The sequence below is a fragment of the Dermochelys coriacea genome, chromosome 11, assembly GCF_009764565.3.
Source record: "Dermochelys coriacea isolate rDerCor1 chromosome 11, rDerCor1.pri.v4, whole genome shotgun sequence".
NCBI lineage: Eukaryota > Metazoa > Chordata > Testudines > Dermochelyidae > Dermochelys > Dermochelys coriacea.
Window position 1 is genome coordinate 63839494 of NC_050078.2, and position 21201 is coordinate 63860694.

Sequence of the window (21201 nt, forward strand, 5' to 3'; positions counted from 1 at the left end):
CAACCTCTTGTCTTATGGATGGCCCAGTCATAATTGATGTGGACATTCATAGTCTCATAATTAGTGACATCCTGACCCCATTGAAGTCAAAGTGAGTTTTACCATTGACTTCAGTGGAGACAGGATTTTACCCCAAGCTCCTGGGTTAATGACAGCAATTGCTTACATTGAAAGATAATATTTTTAGGATAGCATTTAATATATATTCTAGGTGTCTTTAGCTGCTAAAATGCATTTAGAGATTAGGAGTACCAGCCCCATATGACCTGTCAACTCCCTGCAGACCACCAGCCAGTTCTCCACAGGCCACCAGTGGCCATAGACCACAGCTTGAGAACCTTAATTTAATGAGCTAGAGCAATGTTTTAGAGGTGTTACAATTTCATGTAGCCTTCCATCTTGGGTAGGACCACTTGGCTTTACTCTGCAATCCTGTAGATCAAACTAGAACTGACCATGGAAATAGATGAACCAAAAGCACCTTGTGCATAAATACTTTGTTTTTCTGGTAAACAACAGAATTTTATATCTTTTATCTGGTTATACTGATTAAATATCTTTATACTCCCTGCTGCCATACCTCACTAAGAAGATGTGCTCTTGTAGGGTCTTACAAACTAAACTGTGTCAGGTTGGATCAATAAACAGATAGCGAGCTTTTAAAGAACATTGCAGAAAACAGTGGTTTGGTTCAGTAGGTGGTACTCCTTCTTATGGCCCCAAATTCATCACTGCACTTAAGCATGTGCAGAAGGTTAGGCATGTGTTATAGAGTTTAATGCTAGAAGGGAACACTAGATCATTTAGTCTGATTTGTATATCACAGGCCACCAACAGTACACTAAACCACACTAAACCCAACAACCAAATGAGACCAAAGTGTTACAATCCATAGGAGACTAGACTATTACGTGCCACAAGAAGAGCGTAGGACTGGGTGAGGTATACCAGTGCTCAAGGCTTCTGCAATGGCAGATAATTGGTTCAATGAGACATACCCAGATAATCCTGGCAAGTGACCTGCTCCCACACACTACAGAGGAAGGTAAAAAACACCCAAAGTTCTCTACTAATCTGGCATGGTGAAAAATTCCTTCCTGATCCCACATATGACTATCAGATCCCAAGCATGTGAGCAAAAACCAATCAGCCAAGCACCTTGGAGAGAGAATGCTCAGTGCCACCTTAAGGGTTTTGATGAATCAGGGCCTAAATTGTTAGTGAACCAATGGCCCAGAATCATGATAGGAGGCACAATTGGAGGTGCTGTCAATGAAATAGAAAACAAAAGTATTGACCATATGGTCATCAAAGGTCCAATTATACTTTTGTAAATATAGAGGTGCAAAGCCTGTATCCTAATTCTGACTTGCGTAATATTTGCATATGATATTTGTAAGCTGTTCAACGTGGGAACCACCTCTTACTATGTGCTTGTACTTCGTATCTAACTCAGTGACCCTGATCCTGGTTGGTGCCCTTGGTTGTCACAGTAATACAGATAACCATATCCTTTTAAAAAGAAAAGGAGTACTTATGGCACCTTAGAGACTAACACATTTATTAGAGCATAAGCTTTCGTGAGCTACAGCTCACTTCATCGGATGCATTTGGATGCATTCATCCAAATGCATCCGATGAAGTGAGCTGTAGCTCACGAAAGCTTATGCTCTAATAAATGTGTTAGTCTCTAAGGTGCCACAAGTACTCCTTTTCTTTTTGCGAATACAGACTAACACGGCTGCTACTCTGAAACCTGTCATATCCTTTTAGTTTCACCTGGATACCATAGAATTCTTCAGTATCTGTCCCAAACTGTTATGTAGAACTTCTGTATGCTGCTAAACAGCTTTTTCTCCCCTCCACTTGCAGATATCAAACTTATTTTATGTATATTAATTAAAGTGTCGAGGGGTCCACTGGTGGGAGAAAAAGTATCCATATAAGGTCACTATTATATTCACTATGGCCAGAGGCCAGGTGATTTTAAAACTTTTTCAGTCTGTCATTGCATTCCCTTCCTAAGGTGCAGAAAAACATAGTCAAGTCTCCTCTAATTTCCCCCAGAAATAAAAAAGGTGTAGTTGATAGTAACATGTACTACAGCTGGTTAGTTTTCATACTTGCTGTTTCATTTCCATTTAAGAATTAGCGTGGGTTGCAATTTAAGATGTTGGGCTTAACCTGTGTAAGGACTAGCATTGGGGCAATAATATTGTACAAATATATTACAGGACCAAATCATGTCCTGGCCAGTTCATCAAGGGGAGCAGAGATGCTACTTTATCCTCTAGGCCATACACACTAGTAGTTAGTGAGAACCACGCTCACTCCTGAATGCACAAACTACAGCCTTGTGGACGTGATACGAAAGCAGGACCTGCTTCTTAACACGCTCTCATGTTGTGATGAGGAGAGGCTCTCTGCTTATTTTCCTCACTCTGTAAACTTGAACATAGTCTCTGTTTTGGCTGAACTTTTACTAAGAAATGTCCAACATCCAAATAAATCCCCCTAGTAACCTCCCTGCTCTACATCATTTCTAATTCAGCTCTTTCACGCTCCCAGTGTGTTATTTTACATAACTAATTTTAATAATAATTTTTACTGTCCATGTCATCCTTTCAGCCCCTGCTATGAGAGAAAACTAGCTATTCTGAGGGGCTGCATCACATTTCTCTGGTTCAGAGTTAAAGATAAAAGTATTAAAGCAATATGTTGCCATCAACAGACTTTGCTGAACATTTAAAGCACTGTAGTTACAACTTTGCCCTGACTAATCAAGACTAAGTAGTCGCATGCTTAACTGGTGGTGGAAACCCTTGTTTAAGAGATTAGAATCTAATATCCTAAGTTATGGACACAATTGAACATAGACTTACAAGTTTTCCATGACAGATGTTTATGGCTTTTAGATTCACCAGTGTGTCTCTTTAACACCACCATATTTTTCAGTTTGTTCTAGAAAGCTGTCATTTTTGAGTTGTTGCAACATACTGTACCTCTTTTATTGAGTGTGAGGTCAGGATAATGTTGCAGCCAAAGTCAGCATATTTTCATATATATTTGTATACCTTCCATAATGAGTTAATGTTCATACAGTGCTTTGTGGATGTAAAGAATTCTGTAAGTGGTAAGTATGGTTATCAAGAATTATTTTAACATTTCATCTCTTTAACACTCTCTCAGTTTAGACTTCATTCTTCAGTGTGCATCACTTATGAAATGCCATAGCAGAAACTCCTACTCTCTTATACGGCACATCTTTGCAAGTGTGGCACATTAATTATCTTGGAGATTCCAAAAGGACAGTATCATGAAGCTCAAAGTTTTTTAATGTATTTATTTATTTGTTTATTTTTGGACTCTCCATTTTTAAAGCCTTCTTAAAAGCTTGAAAAAGATCTCCATTCTTCTTTTTCTATTTAGCATATTCTGTCTTGCAATTTTCCCCTAGTATCTTTCCATTTTAAATAGAAATTAGCCCCTGATGCAAAGGTCAGATCCAAAATTTCCCAAAGTTTAGGATGAAGGGGTGTTATTTGGATTTACAATTTTGATTCAGCCCCAGGAGGTATGTAATTTTATATAACTATAAGACTGTTCTCTATCAACGTCACCTTTAAGAATAAGGGCCCCACTATCATGTGTGCAAGGGGCACTCCCTGTCAGTCTAAGATCAGTGCTGTGTTACAGAGTGAGTCACACATGCTCTGCTCTCTCATGAAGGTTACTGTGACCAGGGGACCACACTGGAGTTATTCTGGGTGAACTGCAAAGAATGGGGCAGACAATCCCCAAAGCTGGTGGATATTCTAATACTTAGATTTACCACGCCAGCACAAAACAGCTTCTGTAATACCTCATGGTCACCCAGAAGCCAACAACACAGTTCCCTTAAAGCAACCCAGCCTTAGGCCCCCACCCAGACACCCAAGTCAAATATGATGAAGATTACTGAAAATCTTATTCATCATATAGGAAAATTCTACCAATCCCAAAGGATCAGATTCATTACCTCCCAGGTTAATGAATATTCCAGATCTTACTCAAATACACACTTACAGCCAATTCTTATTAACTAAACCAAAATTTATTAAAAAAGAAAAGATAGAGCATTGGTTAAAAGATCAGTATACATATAGACATGAGTACAGTTCTTGAGATTCAGATTCATAGTAGAGATGTTGAGCTTTGTAGTTGCAAAGAGTTCTTTCAGAAATAGTTCAGAGGTTATAGTCCAATGTTTATATTCACGGTGATTCCAGGTTAGTATTGGAGATCTCAGTCTTATGACTTACTCTTCCCCTGCATGAAGCATCAAGCAGGTCTGAGATGAAAAGGATCAGGATCCCAGATATTCTTATACAGTTTCAAGTCTTCTTTGACAGGTTGGCGTCCTCAGGAGAACAATAGGCAATATGGGGACTTTGAAATAGACCTATTTCACCTATTTCCTAAGCATCACCAGTAATTAGCTCTATGGATTAACATAAGTCAATTGCCCGTTTTCCACCATTCTCAAGTGATGTGCTATACATTTCAAAGAGAGATGACTACTGTGATATTACTATGGTTACAGTTCATTTAAATAAAAGGAGTACTTGTGGCACTCTAGAGACTAACAAATTTATATGAGCATAAGCATAAGAGAAAAAAAACCTTTTGTAGTGATAATCAAGGCGGGCCATTTCCAGCCATTGACAAGAATGTGTGAGGAACAGTGTGTGTGTGTGTGGGGGGGGAATAAACATGAGGAAATAGTTTTACTTTGTCTAATGACACATCCACCCCCAGTCTTTATTCAAGCCTAAAGTAATGGTGTCCAGTTTGCAAATTAATTCCAATTCAGCAGTCTCTCATTGGAGTTTTTTTTCTCTCCTGCTGGTAATAGCTCACCTTACCTGATCACTCTCGTTACAGTGTGTATAGTAACATCCATTGTTTCATGTTCTCTGTGTATATAAAATCTCCCCACTGTATTTTCCACTGCATACATCCGATGAAGTGAGCTGTAGCTCACGAAAGCTTATGCTCAAATAAATTTGTTAGTCTCTAAGATGCCACAAGTACTCCTTTTCTTTTTGCAGGTACAGACTAACACAGCTACTACTCTGAAACAGTTTATTTAAATGTTAATATTTCCTTTTGACCTCTCAATCAATACCTATAGTGACAGACAGGAACTCTCTGTTTACATGGCTAACATCTAACACGATACAATTAGTATCACCTTTAGTTCTCTAACAATACAGGTTTGCATTTCAAAGTTCTAGCCTATCTAGCATGGAGTGGTCCTAATTACCATTCACATACTTTTCTAATATGTCTCTAATGGTTGACTCTGGATCATTTATCCTGCAGGATGCTTAAATGTTTCTGGCCCTGTGTCACACTCTGCTCTCTCATCAAGGTTTCAGAGGATTACCAAACTTCCATACCATCATATGTGTATGTTGAAATGCCAGGATGTCTTCTTGATAGCTGCCCAGGCTTTTGCAACTCCACAATGTGGGCAGTGGCTCAAAGCCACTGTCTTCCTTTTTTCAAACTGTTTATTCATTTGTTTAAATTTAGAGCTGATTGGGAAATAGGTTGGGTTTTTTTAATCCACGGAAAATTTTGATGGAAAAACAAAACACAAATTTTGTCAAAATTTTCCATGGAAAAGTTTGATTGTTTTTTCACCAAAAAACAAAAAAATCCCTGAAATATTTTGACTGAAAACTGAAATATTTTGCTTTGGAAATGCTGCTGTAGTTCTTCATGGGAACTCTTCTATATCTCCCATGATGTACGACAACTTCCTCTCATGGTAAGAGGAGGTGATATCATTATGGGAAGTCCTTGGCCTTGATGTATCAGGGGCGATGTAGTCCAGTTGGGGAGCTTGGCCCACAGGAGAATGGGGACATGCCAAACTACAGCTGACATGAGTTACCATTGCAGGAGAGCCAAACTGAGATACTTGGTTTTTGGGCATTTGGCTTTTGATGAAAAATCAACATTTTCTGTATAAAGCAGACACTTGTGAAAAACACCAAGTTAGTAAAAAACCCAATTTTCGGTCAAAAAAACAGTTTTGACAAAACATTTTCAAACAGCCTTAGTTTAAATATTTCACGTTACATCTGTGTTTGCTGGATGTAAATTTGTACTGCATAGTTACTGATATTATTTAAAGCTTGGGTGGTACAATTTTACACAGTCCACATTCCTTCCATTGCCTGTATCCGGTCTCTTTTCTCTTAGTTCTATTACATTTTTTAATTATTTGTTTTTGAAGTCAGTATTTTGTTCTAACTGACATAGAACTATTTGGACATGGTAGACATTTTACAACAAATGTAACAATCTGATCAGTTCACCAGGGTCTCATAACTCACTTCTTTTGATTTTGAATATATATCCCTTTTTGCCAATTTGAACTAGTGTGTGCATGCCGGGCTTCCCCTTCCTCCACAAATTGGGTTGCAGGTGGCCGTGATTAGAAAGAGGCTCAGGGAATAGAAACTGAAACAAAGGGTATGTCTGCAGTGGCAAGTTTCTGCGCAACAAGTTATATTGTTATATTTAGAAAATAAAAGCCAACAGGATTTTATTCAGGGGATAAGGCAATATGCCACGTTTATTGTGAATACAGAAAGAATCAGAGTAAACAATCAGTTATAGTTATAACATTCCATTCACACACACACAAGTTCTGCAATAGTTACCAGCCTAGGGGTTGCTCGTGCCAAGTCACTGGCTAGGCGGCCTGAACACGAGGATGGAGCAGGGCCTTGTCAGATGCACATCCGATGCTCCTGGAAGTTGGTTGCAAATCCAGACCCAAAGTCCTCAGACTTCAGGGTCCATCTAAATAGGGATTCATCCTCATACAAGTTTATGGGGTTTGCCTTGTCATGCTGTTCTCACGTTTGAAGTGATAAGCAATCACGCAGATGGCACAGCAGCGACGGCTTGTTGTTACCTTGTTCTTTGGCCTCCCCTGTCCTTGGGGCAATTGTGGGTGGATTCTGGTGTGCCCTCTGGGTTATCGGGCCATCTCACCCAGCACATTCTTCGGCCAAATGATCCTGAATAGTTGTTTTTCTTATTTTAAGGCTGGCACCTCAATCTTTTTTTACACATCCAAACGTACATCCGCAATCACACACTATTTCACTTAACATATTTTCTTATTACATTTACATTTTATTAGCTATTCATTCTTGAACATAACCATTCTAAAATAATTGGGGCATGACAGACTTCAATAAGCCCATTCATACTACTTGATACATATAAAAAGAAAACAAGCAAGATAGGAATGCAAGCGGGGGTGGGAGTGCTTAACAAATCTTATTCCTGAGCTCCAGAAAACAGAGTTGTAACAACAGCTGTCCTTAATGGTTATTTTATCACTTTAGAACAGACTTTCTGTCTCAGGATGTTCTCCTACAATTAACACAGATTTGTAAATTGATAGGCATGTTTCAATTAGCACAGACTCAGCAGGCTGGCTGAGAGACATATTTCTTTCTAATGGTCAGGCCAAATCCGGGGTCTGTTCTGGAATCATTCTTTCTCACATTTTCCCATAACAGAAATGTATTAATTAATTATTACTTTAATCCAATAATACCACTTTTATTAAAGCGCTGGAATTAAACCGCTGTTGCGTGTCCATACTGTGTTCCTTCTGACTGTGGAGCGCATCCATGTTAGCAGCTCTTGCAACAACAAAGAGAGCAGTGCATTGTGATAGCTATCCCACCGTGCAATTGGCCGCAGGGTGCTTTGGGAAGGGTTTGCAATGCCTCATGGGGCAGGCGCAGTGTCACATGATGCAGGTTTCCCAATGGGCATTGTTCCATGGGCATCCTACTACATTATTAGCTGCTTTTCAACTGAAGTGGAGGTGGGGAGAGTGTGTAACAGAGAGTGTATGTGTGTGTATGTGTATGGACGAGGGAAGAGAGAGTGTGTGTTTTGGGGGACAGACAGTGCGTCAGCATGCTGTCTTGTAAGTTCAGACAGCGGCAGGCAGCAATCAACACACACACACCTCGGCCTCTGTGTTCAACAGCACAAGCATTCCACATTAATGGTTTGCTTTGTGTCCCAGAGCAGATCAGCACAGCACGCAAGGGCTGTCAGAAACAGAGCTTTGAAAGGGGAGGGGTGCATGTTTCCAGGGCAGCTAGCTTAATTCAAAACAATGAGAAGAGCAGCCACTTGAGGGATTATGGGACATTTTCAGAGGCCAGTTGATTGCTTTCTGTGCTGTAATGTGTTTACACTGCCAATACAGCGCCGGAGCCTCTGCACTGTAAGGTTTACAATTCTCGTCGAGGTCGATTTTTGCAAGGCTGCAATTGAGGAGTTTCTGCACAGAAAGTGGTCTGGCAGTGTGTACACCTGGGAGTTACACCGCAGAAAGCTGCTTTACTGCACAGAAACTTGCCAGTGTGAAACTACACTTACGGCAGAGCAATCGATCCACTGGGGGTCGATTTATCGCATCTAGTGAAGACGCAATAAATCGACTGCCAAGCGCTCTCCCGTCAACTCTGGTACTGCACCGGAGCAAGAAGCGTAGGCGGAGTCAACGGGGGAGCGGCAGCAGTTGACCTACCTCAGTGAAGACACCACGGTAAGTAGCTCTAAGTACGTCGATGCCCGCTATGCTATTTTTGTAGCTGAAGTTGCGTAACTTAGACACTCCCCCTCCCCCCGCAGTGTAGGCCAGGCCTAAGAGAGAACATTTTCAAAGGTGCCCAAGTGACCATGGAGTGTAAGCCCCATTGTTTCTGTAACAAGGTGGCTTATCCCTTTAGGAGCTTGGAAGCCTGGGCTAGTGAGCCCTGTTCAGTTAGTCCCAACCTGCCACACCTGTGGTAGCCGTAGGACTTAAAAAGGGAGGAAGCCCAGCAGAGGGGGACCTGAGGGAAAGCTACAGGAGCGGAGCCGGCACTTGTAGTGGGTCCTGGAACAAAGGCTAGGCCCCAGGGAGGGAGCTCTGGGATTGGGAATGAAGAACAGGCAACTGATGGACAGGAGGAAGTGATGGCTGACTTTTCCCAGTCCAGGGGAGATAGGGGAACGATAACCTGACTCTGGAATAAGGAAAGGTCCCCGTGGAGGAAAAGGCTTGAGAGCTGATAAATGGTAAGAAACACTAGTTTAAGTAGAGTGTGATTGAAGACCAGGAGAGGCAGAAGAAATTTTTATTATGTTAACTTGGGACTGTTGTCAAAGATGGTGTTTATTTTGGAGTTGGAGTAGCCTGAAAGAGGATTGAACTCTGAAAGTGACCCAGCTGCAGGGCTGAGCCACGGAGGCCCCTGGGAGAGATGGAAAATGCTGGAGAGGGGAAACTGAGGCAGGTGTGCTACAGGGTCACTTGATGCCATGAGGGGGTGACCCCATAATAGTCATCCTTGTACCTAAGCCACCCTTGAAAATGGGCCTTAGGGTTGTAAATCATTTAAACTCCTTTGAAAGTTTTACCCAAAATGTCTAATAATTAAGGCTATGTTTTAATCATGGGTATTTTTAGTAAAAGTTGGGGACAGGTCCCAGGCAATAAACAAAAAGCACAGTCCCATGACCTGTCCGTGACTTCTACTATAAATACTTCTGACTGAACCTTAGGTGCTCTGGGGGCCTCCAGGGCACTGCTGCAGCTCTGTGGGGGCGGTCCAGGGCCCCACTACTGCTCCAGAGGGAGCAGGCAGCCCGTCTGCTCCAGGGGAAGGGGGACTGCCCGAGGTGCCCCAGCTGCTCTGTGGGGAGGGGGCTGCCTGGGGCCCCATGGCTGCTCTGGGACCGCTGCTGCTGCGGTGTCCAGTGGGTCAAGCTGCCTGGGGCTGCCCGAGCAGTGGCGGGTATGGTGGGCCCGGGGTCAGCCACACCGCTGCTGTAGAAGTCCCAGAGGTCCCGGAAAGTCATGGAATTCATGACCTCCATGACAGACTCGCAGCCTTATCTATAATTATTACTAGTTAGTTATTTCTGCTGCCAACTAGGTGCTTTAGAGACATGAAAGCAGACAAGGTCATTGACCAAATGGCTTGCAGTCTAAACGCAATGCATATAAAGAAAAGTCAGGTGGTGAAGTGGACATGGGATGGGTTGTGATTGGATGGTGAAGTTTGGCATAAAGTGTATTAGTCCCAAAATTTTATTTTACATCTCATGTTTCTAACACTGTGGAGAGAGCTAATGTTATAGTCACATCTTCCTATGGAATTCCTAACAAAGTCCACAATTTCTGATCAAATTGTGACTTCCCAGAGGTTTACAGATTTTGTATATATCTATGTATGTGTGACCAAGAGTTAAACACACACAAAAAAGCACTTAAAGTCAGGCTCCAGTGGGAGCTAGTGGGTGCTCAGTGCTCTTGACAACCAGGGCACTTAGGTGCCACAGTGTAGATTTAGGAGCCTGACTTTAGCTTCCCATTTTTAAAAATCTTGTCTTTCTATCTAAATATGTGTATGCATGTCTAATACATAGTAGTCTCTTTTATCCAAAATCCCAAAGAAAGTGCCTTGTGAACTACACCAGAAACCAAATAAGATTTTCAAAAATCAGATAAAGCTGCTGATGGCTAGAAACATGGAGGAGCAGTTGTAAGGCCATAGCTAAGGTTGCATCAGTATTTTCAGTGTCCCGAGTTATCTTGATATGTTAAAAATGCTTGGAAAATAATAAAAAACCACAGTAGATCGATGATCATTTTGAAGGAGCTCTACTTTTTTGCGTACTTGGTAGATAGAGATGACTTTTGTTTTGTGAAAGATTTGTGTTGATGTTTAAAAATGGGTCAGAATATGGATTTGGTCCTACATGTTTCTCCTTTGTTCTGAAACCTTTTTTATAAACCTGCCATGGGGAATGTGAGTCAAATTTAAGCTACTAATTAATATGTTCGTGGAGTGAACTCCAGTGTGAATTTTGCGTTTGTATCAGAGGGGTAGCTGTGTTAGTCTGTATCCACAAAAACAACGAGGAGTTCGGTGGCACCTTAAAGACTAACAGATTTATTTGGGCATAAGCTTTCGTGGGTAAAAAACCCACTTTTCTAGATGCATGGAGTGAAAATTACAGATGCAGGCATATTTACCCACGAAAGCTTATGCCCAAATAAATCTCTTAGTCTTTAAGGTGCCACCGAACTCCTCATTGTTTTTGTTTGTGTGTTGTTGGGGTTTTTTATGGAATTTGCATTTGTTTTAGAACTGCCGGGATAAATATTAAAAGGAAGCTTAGATTCTGACACACATTCTGTAGCAAGGAAAGAATTCCATTGCAAATTCCATGTCTGCAGAAATGAGGAACATATGGGATCCTTTCCCATTTGAACCAGCATTAGGTCAACCTTCATAGATGCCAAGGCCAAAAGGGACCATTGTGATTGTCTAGTCTGACCTTCTGTGATACCAAACTTTCCCTATGTCTCTGAAGCCAGGCAAGCACTAATGTAGCCATCAGTATTCCTTTTAGATACCTTGGCTGGGATACCTTGTGAGTTTTCTCCTCCTTCTCTTATTACTAGATAGAATAAATGAACTGATTATGTCTAGGGCCCTACCAAATTCACAGGCCATTTGAATTTCACGGTCATAGGATTTTAAAAATTGTACATTTCATGATTTCAGCTATTTAAATCTGAAACTTCATGATGTTGTAGTTGTAGGGGTCCTGACCCAAAAAGGAGTTGGGGGGGGGTTCACAAGATTATTGTAGAGGGGGTTGCGGTGCTGCTACCCTTGCTTCTGCACTGCTGGCGGTGGCGCTGCCTTCAGAGCTGAGCAGCTGGAGAGCGGCAGCTGCTGGCTGGGAACCCTGCTCTGAAGGCAGAGCCACCGCCAGCAGCAGCACAGAAGTCAGGGTGGCTTGGTACGGTATTGCCACCCTGACTTCTGCGCTGCTGCTGGAGGGGCGCTGACTTCAGAGATGGGTGCCTGGCCAACAGCCGCTGCTCTCCAGCACCCAGCTCTGAAGGCAGCACAGAAGTAAGGATGGCAACACTGTGCCCCCCCTAAAATAACCTTGTGACCCCCCTTTTGGGTCAGGACCCCCAATTTCAGAAACGCTGGTCTCTCCTGTGAAATCTGTATAGTATAGGGTAAAAGCACACAAAAGACCAGATTTCATGGGGGGTTAGCTGTTTGGCACCTTTCAGAGGAGGCCCACCTAAACATTGAAGATGCAAAGAAAACAACAAGAGAAGGAGGCAGTGTTGCCAACCCCAGCATTCAACAATGTGAATTTTTTAAAAAGTAATAAATTTAGACTCTTTTATTTGCCTTCTGGTTTGGGAGCCTTTAGGATGCACTGCGTTCATGTTTTCAAGCTTTTCTCCTCAACCAGCAGAGCTAGAAATGTACCTTTTTAAAATGAAAGCTGAGTTTCTTGTACATTCTCTTGATTTCAGGAGGCTGGGGCTTTAGAATAAAAAGACCAAATATCACAAGACTTGCAGTAAAATCTCAAGAGTTGGCAACACTGATCTCTCACTGTAAGAAGAATATTAGGAAGAAAAGGCAGACTGTTGGATACATTCAATTCATTATCTCTCTAAATTTTCTGGAACAAAATCTAAAACAGATTTAGCTGGACATTAGAATACGTACTGTAGGGTTAGCTAAATTTACTAAATACTGCAGGTGCCACCAACCATCAGCTCACTGGTCCCACATCAATTTTCCCCCCTCAACAAGTTACAAAATACTGGAATACATACAAAGGTCAGTCTATATTTCTGAATGTAAATATCTGCCCTTCTCCAAAAGTCTGTATCCTAGAATTAGGGCAGAAATTACATCATCCAGCAAACACCAAGAAATGGGTATGGATGCATCTATATGAAAAACTAACATACCGCCAGTGTATTCAGGATGGGTGATTAAGTGGTAAAACACAGTTCTGATGGAGGAAATAAATATGTCACCTCCAGAATGGCAAAAAATTACATTCAAATGTAGTGTCCCATGGATGCATTGATGCTATTGTGACAGTAAAGCAACATCTTTTAGATTATGGCCCCAATCCTGCAATTCATTGTGTGCAGGTGGACTGTTGATTTTGCATGGAGACCTACTGAAGTCAATGGGGCTGTCCAAGGACTCAGCAGTCTGTTCACATGCAATGCATTGCAGGGTTAGAGTCTGCATTTGTAACTAGTACACTCGGAATTAATGGTCATGCACAAGACCTTTCCTGTGTCCAGATTAAAGAAAAAGAGGATGTGTGTGGAGGGGGCAGACGGGAAATCCCAGAAACAAAAGTGATAAAGCAAAACATTTTTATACTTGCAGTCCTTCATCCTCAGATCAGTAATATGTTCATTACATTAATTTAAAGGTCTTCCTTTCTGCATTGGTTTTGTTTGTTCTTTGCATTTCTCTTGAAAAATGAGTAACAAATGTAAAAATAGACAAGAGGAAATATTTTAGATGGGACATAAAAGGCTGAACAATGATGAAAGGAGGGCTTCTAATAATTTTACAGTAACATGCATTGGACCTAATCCAAAGCTTACTGGAGTCAATGGAAAGATGATTTCAATGGGCTTTGCATCAGACTCAGTGGTTTTGCAAACCCATACATCCAGACACCACGATCTTTGGTGGGGTGAAGATAAGCCAGTTTGCAACAGCTGATTGAGCTGGTACCTTATTTAAAACTGCCATCTTGTGCCCCAGAATCCAAAATTTCATTTAAAAAGTTGTCTCTAAGCTTTTATGAATGCAAAGAGTTAACATGTGAACTGCGCATAAACTGGTATAATGATGCCTGAGTCTGCAGACTGCCTGAAACAATATCTAAGAGGTGTGTGCTGCTTCTTTAATTCTGAAAATAGTTATCATACTGTAAATGTTGACCATGTTAACTCTTTCAGCACTGATCAAAGCACACAAGAAACAAAGGGATAGCTCTTACAAAGAGCTGTACAATCCTCTGCTAAGTGGCATCTTGTAGCACAGGGGTGGCCACCCTGAGAAGGAGCCAGAATTTACCAATGTACATTGGCAGAGAGCCACATTAATATGTCAGCAGCCCCCCCAATCAGCTCCCCTCCCCCCTGCTTCCAGCGCTTCCCACCCACTGGCAGCCCTGCCAGTCAGCGCCTCCCCCTCCCTCCCCACACCTCCTGATCAGCTGTTTCGTGGCGTGCAGGAGGCTCTGGGGCGGGTGGGAGGGGGAGGAGCAAGTGCACTGCAGGCTCAGGGGAGGGTGCCAGAAGGGGTGGAGTGGGGGCAGGGCCTGTGGCAGAGCCAGGGGTTGAGCAGTGAGCACCTCCCGGCACATTGGAAAGTTGGTGCCTGTAGCTCCAGCCCCAGAGTTGGTGCCTATGCAAGGAGCCGCATATTAACTTCTGAAGAGCCGCATGTGGCTCTGGAGCCACAGGTTGGCCACCCCTGTTGTAGCATCTCAGATCAATGGAGATCGGTTTGTGGGCAGAGCGCAGGAGAGCTCTCTTTTATTTCCGTCTAGTTCAACCTCATTGGTTTGATCCAAAGTCAGCTGAAGTCACTGCAAAGACTACCATTGATTTCAGTGGGCTCAGATCCTAAAATAGGATATGGTATGGTATGCTACAGAGGCACTATTTTTGCATGTTTCTCTGGTTCTTTAATATATTAATTATTTTGATAGGCAGTTATTATGGGCGTGGAAATGCCACACATCAACATAAAATATGCCCATTTATATATATAGACCTATCTATCTCCTACCAAAACATCCCCAAAAGCCAGTTGCACTAAAGAGCTCCATGGCTGTTGCCTCCAGTGTAAACATTCTGTATTTTCTGTAACTTGACTTCAGTTATGGCTTGCATAACTGGTAGCATAAAATCAAAGGTCACTTCCTCTCACTCTGCTCTGAGCTAACTTACTAATTCTTTCTATATTCTTAACTGCTGTTTTGACAGCTTTGTCACAACACAGATGACTACATCAGATGTGCTATCAGAGTGCCTACTCATTCCAACGGCAGTGCTGCCTCAAGCAAGCTAACTATAGCCTTGTTTTTGTGATCCATATTTAAAGACCATCTCTTTGTTAGAAAAATTATAGTAGTAGGAAATGTTCTCTATTAAACATTTCTACAAGCTACCCGGAACCCCAAAATTCCATATTTATAGATTTAATTATAGAAGCAGTTTGTCTAATGAAATAAGGATATGAAAGCCTATTAAATAATGCATTAAAGTTTGAAACATCTTAAAATTATACGGAATGGATTACAGCAGACATAAAACACAATTTTGGTTTTATTTACATATTTCCCCCCTAGGGTTAAGAATGAGGAATATAGGGATACACTAACCAGCTGAAAGAACATACATATTACTACTAATTGGCACTGAAATAATACTTTACATTTTTTAAATGTTTCCAAACATTTTAAATTAATCCTCAGAACATTCCTGCATTGTAGGTAAGTTGGGGAAACTGAGGCAGAGAGGTTAAAGCCAACATTTTCAAAAGTGCCCACTAATTGTGTGTGCCCCAATGTTTGGATTTCCAACTCAAGACAGGTAGGCCCTGGTTTTTAGATGGGCTGAGCATCCAGGACTCCATTGAAAGTCAATAGGAGCTCCAAGTGGTCAGCGCCTCTGAAAATCAGGCTGTCAAGGCCCCAAGGTCAGTACCCAAAAGCATTATTAGTGGGCATGTTTGAAAATTTGGTCAACAGTGACTTGCCAAGGGCCACAGGGGGAGTCAGTGTTAGAGTGTCAGGGAGCATCAGTGACAGAGCTCAGGCATCATGACTCGTTCCTGTGTTCAGATAGCTAGCTTAATGGCAATGGCCCCTGACTTCTCTCCTGCCTCCAGCCAGACTTGCACCTGTGTAATTAAATGCAGTTTGGGCCCTAGTTACAGAGGACCAGATTCCACCCCCCTTGCTCAAATTGAGTAAAAATTAATTCTGTGAGTAGCCCCATTGAAATCAAGGGACTACTCTGGAAGTAAGGAACTACTCAGCATGAGCAAGGGGTGGCATGGGGCTTATGTGTGCACTGTGCTAATGTTTTTGAAAATGTTTTTTTATTAACTAAGAGTCCTGTCTCTCTCATGAATTCTCTCTAGCTAAGCGATCTCTTTAAATATAAATGACTCTGTACCACATTTAGTACTATCAGATTATTTTGTTAAATTATTTACCCATTTTTATCATCAGCCGGAGAACTTTTATAGAAACAGGAACAGGATCTTACTCCTGGTTATTTTTAACATGTGCCGCCATAAAGTCTTGTCCCTGTGATGGTACTCGTGAAGCCTCGTAAAGCTGTTTCACTGTGGATTTTAATAGAATCACAGAAACTGGAAATGAGGAAAAAAGTTCTATGAAGACTCCAGCTCCACCCTGTCTTGGCCCCTGCAGTGTATTTTTGCAAGTTACTATTGAAGTCAGTGGAAGTTGAGGGTGCTCAGCACCTCTTGATATGTCCTAATCATATTGCTGGATCCAGTCCTTAGTCTGTGAACTTTAAACAAGGGGAAAGCTGACATTTAGGAAGGTTTAATTTAGCCTTATGCATGTTTTGCTTTGAAGTAAGTCATGAACTGGCAAACAGGCAACATGTCTTATTATTTATGTATTATTTGTATTAGGAGTCCCAGCCCAGGATCAGGGCCCCAGTTAGTTAGGCACTATGTGCAGATGAAGAATAAGGATGACTGTTCTTACCCCGGACAGCTCATAATTAGAGATGGTTAGAATTCCTCCAATGGAACATCTTTCTGCTGAGCGTGCCAATTTGTCTAAATTGAGAAGTTCTGTGGAATGTTTCGATTTTGATGAAAGTCTGACGAAAAGCAGGCAGGGTAATGATGGAAGCATGCCTTCCCAGCAGGTTTCTGCTGGAAACCTGTCTGGTTTCCTGCCAGTTCACCTGCCCAACTCCTTAGCAGCCCACCTGGTGGGGTGAGGGAGAGGCAGGAGCCTGTAAACCATGGGAGGGTCAGCTCTCAAGCTGCCAGCCTCACAGTTCCTTGGCACCTCAGGCTTCCAGGGTCCTGATACAGCCAGCCAGGTGCACTGTCTTGGAGTTGGGTGCCTCAGGTCTTCCAGCGTTCACAGCTCTGGGGCAGCGTCACAAGGTTCACTCACCGATGGGACATCTCCCTCTGGCCGCTCTAGGGATAAGCTCTTTCCAGGTCTGACACCCCCTTCTTCCATTCATCCGCACTCCCTATGGCCTCTCTCTCTCTCCCTCTGACTCAAGGTGCTCTCTCTTTGTGACATAGCCCTCTGGCCAGGTTACTGTACAATCCTCCCATTCCAGGATATCAGAGTGCCACTGGATCAGCTGTTTCAGGCAGTCTTCCCTTCTTCCCAGTCTGTGCCACTTCCCCAGTGGCTGATATGGGAAGCTGGGCCAATCCACTTCTCCAGGTTCATAAGGGTTCCTTATGTCCAGCAACTATCATCTGATTGCTCCCAGACTCTGTTGCTGTTTCCCTAGAATCTTTCCTGCTTCTCTGATCTTATCTCCTGGCCTCCCCCACTCTCTGGGTTTATCAGCTCAAATTCCATCTTCCCCGGGAGTGCCTGCAGACTACCTAACTCTGTAGCCCCTTTCTGCTGCCACTTTCCTGGCTTTATGCCAGTCCCACCTATTCCTCTTCCCCAGTTGCAGCCTATCAGGTTAATTGATCTCACTTAACCTGCTGTGCCTCATGTGGGGTGGATGCCACAACACAGGCACCTAGCCTGCTGACTGCCTTCAAATCTACAGCTCTGGAGCAGCCAGCCAGTGCGACTGTCCGGAAGTCCTGGGGACCCCAAGGTTTCCATGGTCTGCAGCTTTAGGGCAGCTCAGGGGCTGCCCTGGAGTCAGAGCTCTATCCTCTTTTATGGAAAATTTTGAAATTTTTGTTTTTTGTTGCAAATCGGAATGAAACTAAATTTTCTCTGTGCAACTCTAATCACAATCTACATGAAAGACAGGACACAATAAAGAGACAAAATAGATAAATAGTGTGGGGAAGGCTTTGATAACAAAAGGAAGTGAGTTGAGAGGATTTGAGCACCTCTCTTTCTCCTGGTCCCCAGCTCTTTTCTCTATCCCACTCTGAAATAGCCATCTGAATTTATTGTACAATCCAGCTCCTCTTGTCAAGCCAGGCAAGGACTGGATGATTAAATACGTAATTATTCAATCAGCATACGGAGCTGTCATTAAGGTGACGTAGGATCTTTCATAATTTAAATAACTGTATAATTTTTGTTCCCCTTCTGGGCTCAATATGGCTGAAATTAAAAATTACGATGTAGTGAAAAATCCCTCTCTCTGTATCTAGTTCTGATGTGGTACATTTCAACTTCTCCATTTGGTGCTAATCATTTTTTTCCTATGGAAAACTAAGATTCACTGGAATCTATCTCTGGATTAAATTAACAATTCTATATTGGAAATGCCCATTCTGTAGTTGATACAGTAGAGTGACTACAACCGCTCTTCTAACTTTTTCAGATTTTATAGGTATATAGAGTGTGTCCAGAGGATGGCAGAGGAAGGGTTAACTTCTTGTCCTAGCTAGAGGAAGAATTACAGCTGCCTGCCTTGAATGCAGAGATCTGTAGGGCAGAGCCATCTTGGAGAACTGATTAAATATCCCACCATGCAATGGATCTGACACAGCTGCTATTGAAGTCACTGGAAAGACTCCCATTGACTTCAATGGGAGCTGGACCAGGCCCTAAAGGCAGGCAGAATCAGAGAAGAAAGATCTCTGTGGAGGATGGAGAGCTGGAGTGGAGTGAAAGTGACTTTTCCTCTGGTACATGTCTGAAATGACCCACACATTACTGATTGTTTGGACTTGGCTGAAGCAAGCCAGTTCTTATAACTCTGAATTTTGGCCAACGGCAAGCCTTATTATATTTCTGCTTGGCTGTTCAAGGAAAAGGACATCCTTTACATTCAGTTTTCAGTTTTATGCTAAAGCACACCACAGAGGTATGTACATTTTACATAGGCACGTTGTCCATATAACATGTTCTAAGAGTTTTTGAGCCTGCTGCTTCTGAAATTAAACAGCAGTAAAGCCCAATTACCACAGTGAGGTGATTCCCAATGTTGGGGGTAAAAACACAAGAGATCGTAGTTTTATACAGGAGATAAAACTTAATTTCTGCACCTTACAAGCCATAGAAAAATGTTTTACCACAGACTGGGGTAGTCAATTATTGTTTGTCAAGGTCCAAATTTTTTGGTCAAGGTATAGTCAAGGTCAAGACCCCAGAGAAAATAATAATAATAAAAAATAATAAATAAATGAAAAGATTTTGGGGTCCATTCAAAAGCATCTGGCGGTCTGGATTTTGCCCGTAGTCCACCTACTGACTACCCCTGCCACAGACCATAATTATATATCCTCACAACCATCTTTCATTATAAATGTTTCTAGAAGGCAAGATAATAGACAGTATGTGTGAGGGATTATAAACCACGGATGGGGTTAAATTGGTTGTTTACAGATATTGGAAGACAGAACGCACTAGCTTATATAATAATAGCCCAGAGGCTTGAAGCTCTATAATACTGAAGAGTATTTGTAATAAAGCTGACAGTAGAATGCTAGAAATGTATCCACATCTCTCTCCAAACAGTTTTTCTGAGATCTCCTAAAAGGCGCAAGAACTTAAGTAGCTCTAGTGATGTGAGGTTGTCCAAATGAATAACTTGTCTAGAGACAGGAGGCAGAGCTCAGGTGATTCATCCATGGTTGTGGTCCAGAAGGCAAGGCAATCTGGGAGTTCCACTGGTTCAACAGTGGAATTGTTACAAAGCCTAAACAGCAGGTAAATATAGTGGTCCTGAAGCTCTGTTCATTCAGGAGCTGAGATGGTCCAGAAACTAGACATTTAAATGGCAGAAGGCGGAGCTGGAGTCCAAGAGATTATCAGGAAGCTTCTTCCATCAAGGTCAGGAATACAAATGTGGACAGCATTTTTGGAATGTGGAACGATGATTTGTCTTGTCCTGTTTTTATGCTGAAGCTATCTGTTGCCTGTGAAGGTGAGTGGCAAGAGTTAAATGAATCAGCATTCCAACATTGGTATTGCCACATTCTACTGGAATTCCACTGAAATCAAAATGGAACGTCATGAAATAGCTGGCATGGCACCTATAGAACTGCTTCTTGCCTGATAAATGTGACCACACTATATGACTGAGTCAGGTGAAAGTAACCAAGAGACTCAAGTCCTTCCAGAGCTGTTACAAAGAGGAGGGGAACTACAGTTAAGAAGAACCACCCCACCCTGGAAATATGGTATTTAAACCACCTTACCCAGAACTGCCTTCAGTGTTGGGGAAACATAATTTGCAAGAGAGAAAGGGAACTATGTAGTTTAAAACTCTCTAATGGAGAGACTAGATTCTCCGGAATAAAGTGACAAACCATCCCAACATTTAGGGTAATATGGCTACAATAAATATTGTTACTTGGTTTATCAGGATTATACTGAATGATCTGGATGCTTAGGTGATGTCCCTATGATCTGTCTCTTTGTAGCTCTCTGAAAAATCCAATCTGGATCTTGGAGGAACACACAGAAAGCTGTGCAGTGTTCCCTGATAGAGGAATACAGTTCTTGGGGTATTGATATGGATGTGCTCCCCTGCAAAAACCATTAACTTTTCCCGAGGGAGGAGTATTGTTCATGAGACTAATGTTAAGATATTGACTGTGATTTCATGTTTGTAATCTTCAAACAGACATAAACTCTCTGTGGGCATGGTCATATCATTACATAGTCTAACTTAGGAGTTAATTGAGCCTCAAATACCTCTATAAAAGACAATGTTACATATCCCATGATTATAGTATAGAGCAGTGGTTCTCAACCTATTTACCATTTTGGGCCACACCCAATACTACCTGTATGGCCCTGAGGATGTCACATGGGTCACAGCTCTGTGCTGATTGGGCTGCAAGCGGCCCACAGGTTGAGAACCACTGGTATAGAAAGAGTTTCAGAGTGGTAGCCATGTTAGTATCCATACATCTGAAGAAGTGGGTCATAGCCCACGAAAGCTTATGCTCTAATACATTTGTTAGTCTTTAAGGTGCCACAAGACTCCTCGTTGTTTTGGTATAGAAAGATAACCACATCATTTTTGATACTGAAATGAATGTAAATATGTGAGGGTGATCTTGCTGTGACACAAATCAATACTTCAGT

General features: G+C 42.1%; 2 long non-coding RNA genes across 2 annotated transcripts; one reads left to right on the plus strand and one right to left on the minus strand.

The window, feature by feature from the left end:
* Positions 1-1734: 1734 nt before the first annotated feature.
* LOC122458191 lies at positions 1735-13093 on the minus strand. Its single transcript, XR_006278097.1, has 3 exons — positions 13023-13093; positions 11914-11915; positions 1735-1756 (listed from the first exon to the last, which is right to left on the minus strand). It is a non-coding gene; the product is annotated as an uncharacterized LOC122458191 (long non-coding RNA).
* Positions 8466-20782, plus strand: LOC122458190. Its single transcript, XR_006278096.1, has 2 exons — positions 8466-8638; positions 19851-20782. It is a non-coding gene; the product is annotated as an uncharacterized LOC122458190 (long non-coding RNA).
* Positions 20783-21201: the final 419 nt, after the last annotated feature.